The following is a 9,972-nucleotide window of genomic DNA, read 5'->3' as shown; positions in this document are numbered from 1 at the left end:
GAATATCAGAATGTCTGGGTTCTGTCTTCCCTCAGCACCTAAACAGGCTCCTTTCCTTCCTTGGGCCTATTTTTTTTTCACCTGTAGGAAAATGATTGTATTAGTTCAGAGAATCTTAATTTGAAATCTTTGGCTGCTAGGTGGGTCCTAAGTGGTGTGATAATCTCAAAATCCCATGCAAAATTTTGTGCATAGTACATTTTTGGGGAGGAGGTCTATAGTTTCGCGTTCATCAAAGTCTCAAAAAGACCCATGTGGCAACCCTTCTAGAAGCCTCTAAGCAGCTCTTCATCTCTTAAAATCCACAATTTTATTATCTTGACAGTTAGGATTGTTAGGAAGCAGATTATAGTAAAGACCTATGCTTAAGAGAGGCAAGACTGATCCACTGTCATTACTTGTAATTAATCCATTTTATTTAGAGAAAAATAAGTATCTACAACAAGCAGCCTGTCAATAAAAAAGGCATTATGAGAATACAGAGATCAACTTTCTTGACCTATAAAAGCCAAATCATGTAGCAAATACATTTTCATGTAGATTTTTGAGGTGTAATTTACATACAATAAAGTGCACAAATCTTACATGTACAGCTCAACGAATTTATACATATATAAACCTGTGAAGACTGACCAGTACCCCAAAAGTCTCCCTCCTGCTCCCCAAATATCACCTCTGCCAAACATAGTTACTATTCTGACAACTTTCATCATAGCTAAGTTTTGCCTATTCTTGAACTTTATGTAGATGGTGTCATACAGGATTTAGAACTACTAATCAGGGGACTTCCCTGGTGGTGCAGTGATTAAGACTCCGCCTGCCAACGAGGGGGACATGGGTTCAACCCCTGGTCCAGGAAGATCCCACATGCCACGGAGCAACTAAGCCCGTGCACCACATCTACTGAGCCCGCGTGCCCTAGAACCCAGGTGCCGCAACTACTGAGCCCGAGTGCTGCAACTACTGAAGTCTGCATACCTAGAGCCCATGCTCTGCAACGAGAAGCCACCACAATGAGAAGCCCGTGCACTGCAACAAAGAGTAGCCCCCACTCGCTGCAACTAGAGAAAGCCCACGCACAGCAACAAAGACCCAACACAGCCAGAAAAAATAATAACAATAAAAAATAAATAAAATAAAAATTAAATAGAAACAAAACAAAACAAAAACCTACGAATCATATACCCTTCTGCCCTGCTGGGAAGCAGTATGGAAAGAGCATAGACAATTTTGGAATCAGACACACAGAACTTGAATCAGTCTCCATAGCTCACCCACTTTGTAACATTGAACAGATGACTTAATCTTTTAAAAATTCTATTAAAAATGTAATAATAAAAACCTGTCTGATAAGTCTTATGAGAGTAGTATATTAAATACTCTATGTAAGGTGTCTGGCTCATAGAAGGGGCTCAAATTTTTAAATTTTTCTTTCTTTCCCCCTAGAAAATTTCCACTCCACCTTCCAGACCCAGCACAAGTGTTTCCTAAAGGAGGCCTTTTCTAACTCCCTACCAAGCGAAATTGTTGGTCTCTCAAGTCTCTTTGTTCCATTATTGTGCTTTGTATGTTCCTCTGCTACAGCATTTAGTACAGTCTACTGTAGCTATTTGTTGATATTACTACAAGAATTTGAGAGTCTTGAGGTCAGGAACTGTGTGTTTTCACCTGTATTTCATCAGTGCCCCTACTAATAAGAGGAACTCAATAAATTTTTGTGGAATGAATGAATTCTGCTCTATTGGCATTCTTTTAAAAGTATGTACTACAGATAGCAGAGTTAGTTTTGAAACTATTAAAAGAGGGAATTTGTAGATTTTGAGTTTTTTAAAACGTGCGTTACAATGGATAGTGGCTTAAGAAACAAAGCAATACTTACTGAATATATTGGTATGGACACTGTGTTATAGGCCCATTTCCATGAGAATGAATTAGATTTGGCACAATACACAACTTATGTGGAAAGGCCAACAAACTGAATGAATTTGTAGCTTTTCCAAAGTCGGAAAACACAAGACAAAGGAATAGACTACAGGGCAGTGAATGAAGGAACAACTTAGACTGAATGATCACATAATTAGAGGGATTTTGTTGGTTGTTTAATCTTTTATTAGTCTTTGAGAAGAGAAGGAGATATGAAAATTCCAGGGTTATAGTGGGGTCTTAGAAAATGACAGAAAATATGTAGGTGGGTGGGTGTGTCGTAATACCTAGAAAATATACCAAGGAGTATCCAATACTAAGGAGTATCCAAAAGTGTGTAGGGGGCTTCCCTGGTGGTGCAGTGTTTGAGAGTCCGCCTGCCGATGCAGGGGATGCGGGTTTGTGCCCTGGTCCGGGAAGATCCCACATGCCGCGGAGCGGCTAGGCCCATGAGCCATGGCCCCTGAGCCTGCGCGTCCGGAGCCTGTGCTCCGCAACGGGAGAGGCCACAACAGTGAGAGGCCCGCGTACCGCAAAAACAAACAACAAAAAAAGTGTGTAGGTAGTCATAAAATTGTAATAACCTATTAGAAATAATTCCAACAAATTCAGTTTAACTGTTTCTTACTGAATGAGATTTCCTTAATTAAATTAAACATGGATCTGTCCCAGTGATCAAATAATCAAATGTAATGATAGCTCCATCCTCAAATAGAAGCCATCCTCTACAACCGGCAATTCACATTTATGGCCCTAAGGCAGTTACACCCATCTCTGGCCCTAAAGGCAGCCCAAGTGGACAGATAATAGTCAGAGTGCCTTCCCTGACTTGCTCCCTATACCCATTGGGTGACCATACATCTTGGTTGACCTGGAATAATTATTAATCATGTCCCCATTCACACTTGAAAGTATCCCAGAATGGGGTGATAAATTATAACATCACCTTACCTTTGGGCCTCACATGCAGACTGTCCAGCCCCCTCCCAGCCCCCCTCCCCGAGTCCCAGGCTTTATTAAGCTTCAGAACCCTTTCCCACACTCTTTTCCCCAGGCTCTCAACAATAGGTCCTTGAAGTCTTAGTCAAACACATTAGCAGTAAAAACAAAGTATACAAAGAAGGAAGGGATGAAATTTAGTTAAAGAAGGTAGTGAAAGAAGGAGTAAAAACTGGAGTAACATTGTGTACTAATAAAGAATTTCTTACAAATTATAATGAAATTGATTTTCTTTTGGCATTACTAAACTAGCTCTGAAGACAATTTTGTGAGAGGAAATCCGAAACTGATACGAGGAGAGTGACTTCTTTGAAAGACACCACTTCCTGAACCTATAAGTTTTGGAGTGTTTGTGGGAACTAGACGCAGGATTGCTTTATAGTCACACCAGGCCTTCAAGGCTTACATGTTGTTAGATCCAACTGACAAAGAGAAAACGTTCCTACGATTCCAGCTCCATCACAAGACAGTGTTCAGGAACTTGGTGCTTTGAGTTTTTTGATTCAGGATCAACCTCAGGTCTGTGGGCTTTTGAGGTTGGTCGCTGTTAAAAAAAAAAAAAAAGATTTGTCCTACAATGTAAGTGCAGAAACAAAGGAGTTACACGAGTAATGCATGCTTACTTATTTACTTTAGCAAAATGAGTATATAAGCAAATAAGCAAAAAGAAAAGAAATGATCATAAATCCCATTCTTATAAATGACTGCTATAAACATTGGTGTTGAACTTCACAGTTTTTCTGTATGCATTATGTACACTTTTAAAGGCAGATATGCCTTATGCAAAAAATAGGATTAAAAAGGAAGCTACTACTAACACTGAAATAGCTCAAGAAAGCAGAGGAGCATAGCCCAGAATGACCTACAAGGTCTGGGGAGCCCTTAAAACTCCTCAGCAAGTATTCACATTCCATCTCAGGAGTTTCTTTGTGTCAATTCACTTTTGCCTGATTTGCTTTTCCTTGTCTTCTATCTCCCTGGTTGTGTGTCTCCATCTCCCACCACAAGTGTGCTTTACCAGATCCATCTCACCTCTGGGAACATGTAATCTATTTTGGAATTGAGAGTAACAAGCTAGACCTTTGAGTCTCCTCCAAAGTATGACTCCTGGTCTCTACGCTCACTTTTTTTTTTTTTTTTTGCGGTACGCGGGTCTCTCACTGTTGTGGCCTCTCCCGTTGCGGAGCACAGGCTCCGGACGCGCAGGCTCAGCGGCCATGGCTCACGAGCCCAGCCACTCCGCGGCATGTGGGATCTTCCCGGACTGGGGCATGAACCCGCGTCCCCTGCATCGGCAGGTGGACTCTCAACCACTGCGCCACCAGGGAAGCCCTACGCTCACTTTTTAGTCATAATACCCAAATGAGATGTGTCTCACATGCCCTGGCTAAACAAACTCCCACCTGGCACTCAATAGGAGAGTGGAATTAGAACACAAATCTGCAGGGAGGAAAGACGGACATGACTGTATCTGTTATTTATTCTATTAGAGAGGCTGGATCTCAGATTCCTGTTGCTCAGGAACTTCTGAAGAGTTCCCACCCATGTGCACTGGGGAAAAAAAATCTGTATCCTGAAGTCATTGATTGCAGTTTTCTATATATGTCAATTAGGTAACATCTGCTCATTGTGTGGTGTGAATCTTTTATATCTATACTGATATTTTGTCCACTTGTTTTATCAGTTACTGAGAGATATGTTTCATAATCTCCTACTATGGTTGTATATTTCTCTACTTTTGGTTTTCTCAATTTTTGTTATGCATATTTTGAGGCTATGTCATTAAGAACATACAAATTTATATTTTCCTGGTGGACTGATACTTTAACATTATGAAATGTTATCTTTACCTTTAATAAAGCCTTTCATCATAAGCCTTTCATCATAAGGTTGTTAGTATAACAACATCAGGGTTCTTTTGATTACTGGTTGCAAGTATACATTTTTCTATTCTATTCATTCACTTTCAGCCTCATTGTATTTTTATACTTAAGATGTATTTCTTGAAATCAGCCTATAGTTGAAGTTTTACATTAAGTCTTAAAATCTTTGCTCTTTTAATAGGAGTATTTATTCTATTTATATTTGATAGAGTGACTGAGAGATTTGGGTTTAAACCAACTATCTTACTATTTGTTTTCTACCTGTCCAATACATTCTATGTTCCTTTTTCTCTCTTTTCTTGCCTTTTTAAAATAAAATTTAAAATTTTCTTTTTATTATTCTATTTGTTTTTGTCTATTAACTTGCTAGTTGTACATTCTTTTACTGTCTTTTAGTGTTATAAAAGAGATTATAATATGCATCCTTGACTTAATGGAAATTTCTCTAATATAAATTAGGACTTTTCCCAATTCTTGAACAATGCAAGGATTTTAGAACCCTTTAATTACAATTTACTACTCACCACATACCGTACTGCTATTGTTGTCATGTATTATAATTCTTTCTATATGTTAAACTCTATAAGGTATTGTTATTATTTCATAAGTCAATATTTATTTAGAATTACATATTTAGCCTAGCAGTTCTAGTAGGAGAGTCATGGTGAAGACCGCTTGGATTCTAGAGCAGAGTCATGACATCTGTAGCAGAGAATTTTATTGAAGCATAGAGTTAAACTCTATTTTAACCTTGAAAAGCATCTACAATTATGCTATTGTGCCTTGGTAAGAAATGAACATCTGACTATGATGACATTTTGTGAGGATGGGTCTCTATCCTTCTTTACCTTAAACCAGCAATCATTGTGTGGTACTGTGTCCCCAGTCAGTACAATACATGGGTCTGAGAATCAAAGAGTGGAAGTTGGAGTGACTCCACTCACCATCGCTCTCAGAAAACCGTTTGAAGAATTTGTTCTTCCTAGCCCCACAATTTTTAGGTCCTGTGGTTCTGTAGTTCCTAGTTTCCAGAAAAAGGACTCTTCCACCAGGGAAAAAAGAATCCTACTTAACTTAATACTCTGACTGCCACCTTGCCACTTTGGGGTCTTTGTGCCAGTGAAAAGGAGCTACCACCTTGTGGGGGAAAAGTGACTTTGATATCATGAGGAGGTGGGGCTACTGCTACGTAATGGAACAGGCAGAAACATTTGGCACTTCGGTGATCCACTAAGGAGTCTCTTGATATTCCATGGCCAGTTTTAACTGTAAGTGGAAAAATTCAGCAACCATGACCTATTAATGGCATGGTAATCAGGAGCTCAGCATCCCCAGAAATGAGGATCTAGGTCATCCACTAGACAAACCATATAGAACAGCACAAACACTACCTGAGGTTGAGGGAAATCTAGATTGGGCAGTACAGGTGAGAGATGATAAGTCTCAATGATAGCCTAGGGTCTAACTGAAGCAACAGGGGCTAGAGCTCATCTCACAAACCCTCCTCTCTTATGTTTTGCCAGAAATTATAACTGACCAGAATCCTGGAGAAGCTGTGATAGAATGGAGTGAATCTAATGTCAAAAACACATGGATCTGAATGGTGCAAGAGGTGGGCCTTTGCAGACATTGTTGATGCTCTACCCAGACCTTCTGAGATTCCTTTAACTACTTTAGTTTTTGTGTTCAGTGCCAGCTGCCATATACTTGGGGTAAAGGGTCATACCTGCAACGTTCTCTGGAAGATTTCCCTTGTATGTTTGAAGCCTCTGGGGCTGGAGATTCCTGGGAGTTATACCAACTGCCCATTTCTTGGACCATGACTAATATCTAGATGGGGTAGGGGTACAAAAATTCCACTCCCTTGCTTCAAGGTAAAAAGGGCTTTACAGTACACTTTATACTCCATAGCTTCTTGTAGGATGAGACTGAAGATAGATTTCACCTGAAACTCCATCCTTGCATAGTTCCTTTCCCATCCTGCTTCCTTCCCTCCCTTACCTGTCTGTTCTGAGTACATTCTCAATAAGTTACATGCAAACAAATATCCACCTCAGGTTGTTTCTAGGGAACCTTACCAAAGACTTCTCCCAAAGAAACTACCTGCACCCAATTTCTTCTCCAAAATAAGAAGGAAATCATTCACTCAATGAATTTTAATAGCTGAGAAGACCACATAACCCTAATAGGGGAACTTCAACTATTATAAAAATCATTAAAATGGAATCGCAGATTATCTTGGTATACATAACTATACTTTGTACTTTTAATGGATTTTAATAGACTTTGACCCACTTTCTGTATGGAAGATCAGGTGTGTTTGCAGAAATGTCATTAACAATGACATGAAAAACTTCAAGATGTGAAATTAGTTTCAATGGTGTAAATTTCAGTGAGAAGAAATTTCATTTAACACAAGGGAGAACTTGTAGCTATTAGGGCAGCCTCAGGTTGGGTTGAATTTCGTGTCATCTTAGATTTCCAAACACAAGCTGAACAATCACTTGGTGAAAACAAAACAAAGTGCTCTTCAGGCATCAGAAGCATTAAACTGGTAGCTAGTTGATGCAGGTGATTATAGTTATCATCTATATTCAGGAACTTAACTATGATATTTTGAACCCTCTTTTTGTTGGAGATTCAACTGAGAAATTATTATTTCCAATAATTTACTTTTTCTATTCTTTTTGTTTTGCTTTCTAGTAACCAGTATTAAGTTCATCATTTGTTCTATATACATTTCTCTTTAACCAAATCTCATTTTTATGGTAAAAACTGTTGTTCAAATATATAACCAACACTAGCCTATGGGATCCTTCAGTGAGTTGTGCTGGGCAGTGACCGTGACTGAAGGTGTGGACTGAAAACCATGGGCTTTCTATACCTGTAGATGGTTGAAAACCAAATTTAAATTCCATTTGTTGAATTTAGGCACTTTTTGAAATAATAGCCTTTCTCTTATGTGAAAATTAGGGCATTGATTGGAAAGTAGGATGCCTAGAATTGAAGTAGGATATATGGGAGTGTTTGGATGACTGCTCTCTGATGGCATCATTCAACATCCCTGCCCACCATGCCTCAGATCATACCACCATCCATAGCCTTAAATGTCTTATACACCATCATGGTATCCCATATAACATTGCTTCTGACTAAGAAAACTTCCTTTATGGTGAAAGAGTTAAGGCAATGAACTGATGTCTATGGAATTCACTGGTCTTATCATTTATTCCATCACCTGGAAATAGAAATATAGAGAAATATAGAGAGGTAGGATGGTCTACTGAAAACTCAGTTAAAATGCTAGTAGGGAGATTTTGCGAGGTTACTGTGCTATTCTACAAGATGTGCTATATGTTCTAAGTCAGCAACCAAGATATGGTCCTATTTTTTTTCCACTGCAAAAGTATAGTCTCCAAGATGGAAGTGGAAAGTGTACCTTTCACACGTAATGCAAACTGGGAAATGTTTTGTTTTCTACCCCTATGATTCTAGAGCGCTGGTGTAGAGGTGTTGGTAAGCATGAGAAGAATGCTTCTACCAGGGGACACACCATGGTTCCACTGACTGGAAATTAAGACTACCACCTGGATGCTTAAAGCTCTTCATGTCACCAGGAATACAGGCCAAAAAAGGTGCCAGCTGGGATGACTGATCCTCACTATCAAGAGGAGATAGTGTCACCGATAAACACAGAGGCTTAAAGGACAATGGCTGGGACTCACAGATCTCCTGGGGTTGACTGTTAATACTGCCATGTCTGCTGGTAAAGTTAATGGAGGACTCCAACAGTCTTATAAGACCATCAAGGGCTCAGATCCCTTGGGAATGAGGGTTCGGGTTCTTCAACCCAAGTAATGAAGCCTGACCAGTTGCAGCTGGTGGCTCTGGGCAGGAGAACATAAAATGTGTGGTAGGGGATGGAAGTTAGAAATATCAATTACAGCACTGTGACTTCTTTTTTTAAATTTTTATTTTATTTTATTTTTATTGGAGTATAATTGTTTTACAATGTTGTGTTCATTTCTGCTGTACAACAAAGTGAATCAGCTATATGTATACATATATCGCCTCCCTCTTGGACCTCCCGCCCATCACCGCCACCCCTCAGCCCACCATTCTGCTCATCTAGGTCATCATAGAGCACTGAGCTGAGCTCCCTGTGCTATACAGCAGGTTCCCACTAGCTATGTATTTTACAGGGTAGTGTATTTATGCCAAACCTAATCTCCCAATTCATCCCCCCACCCCCGTGTCCACACATCCATTCTCTACATCTGCGTCTCTATTCCTGCCCTTGAAATAGGTTTGTGAGTTCTTGCAGAAATAAAGATGATAGGATCTGCCTCATTGTTCTGCCATGCATATATTTAAACTAATTTTTCTTTTCTTTTCTATCCGTTTCTTCCAGGGCATGCTGACAGTGGTTAGCTTTATAATATTGTTCATGGGTTACAGAGTTCTGAGACATGATCATGATGGAACCAGAAGAGGACTGAACATCATACAGAGATTCTATATAAGCTGGATGCAGCCACCAGTAAGATTCCAAGTTATCCCTTTAGGGAGAAAGTGAGCACGTTTTGATTTTATAAGGAACAGCTGCATTATGTTAACTGGCAGTATTTTTTTCTTCTGGAGGATTAAGTATGGGAAGAAGGGTTTATGTTAATATTTGGCATGGGTAGCAAAGAAGTGCACTCTAGTGAATGTTGTCACTTTTTTTCAATCGAGTGTTTGCTTTCCTTTGGATGATTGCAGAATTTCCCACCTTAAAGTCTGTCTCTCACTCTAGAAGCTGAAAATGGCATATACTCACTTTCTCACCTTCCTTAAAGTTAGTGTGTGGGTACATTATCTAGGATCCACCACTAACTGGATACAATCTCCCAAAACTATATCAGAAGTAAGCCACAGGAAGACTGCGAGGGACTCTTCGACAGCTACAACATTATAGAAATATCAAGTTCTTTGAGCAGTAGTGGTGCTCTCACTGACAAATTCTGGGGTGTGAATTTTGGGTATTGTTCGTGGCTGGGTAGCACTGAGCCTGAGATATTTCTAGCCCTCCTGGCAATTCGACATCACTTTTTTGGTATACAAAGTTTAATTTTTATATAATTTCATACTTAGCAACACAACATTGCAAGAATAGTTAAGGAATCAT

This window comes from Orcinus orca, chromosome 2 (genome assembly GCF_937001465.1).
Source record: "Orcinus orca chromosome 2, mOrcOrc1.1, whole genome shotgun sequence".
In the NCBI taxonomy this organism is placed as follows: Eukaryota; Metazoa; Chordata; class Mammalia; order Artiodactyla; family Delphinidae; genus Orcinus; species Orcinus orca.
This window is presented reverse-complemented; position numbering follows the sequence as displayed.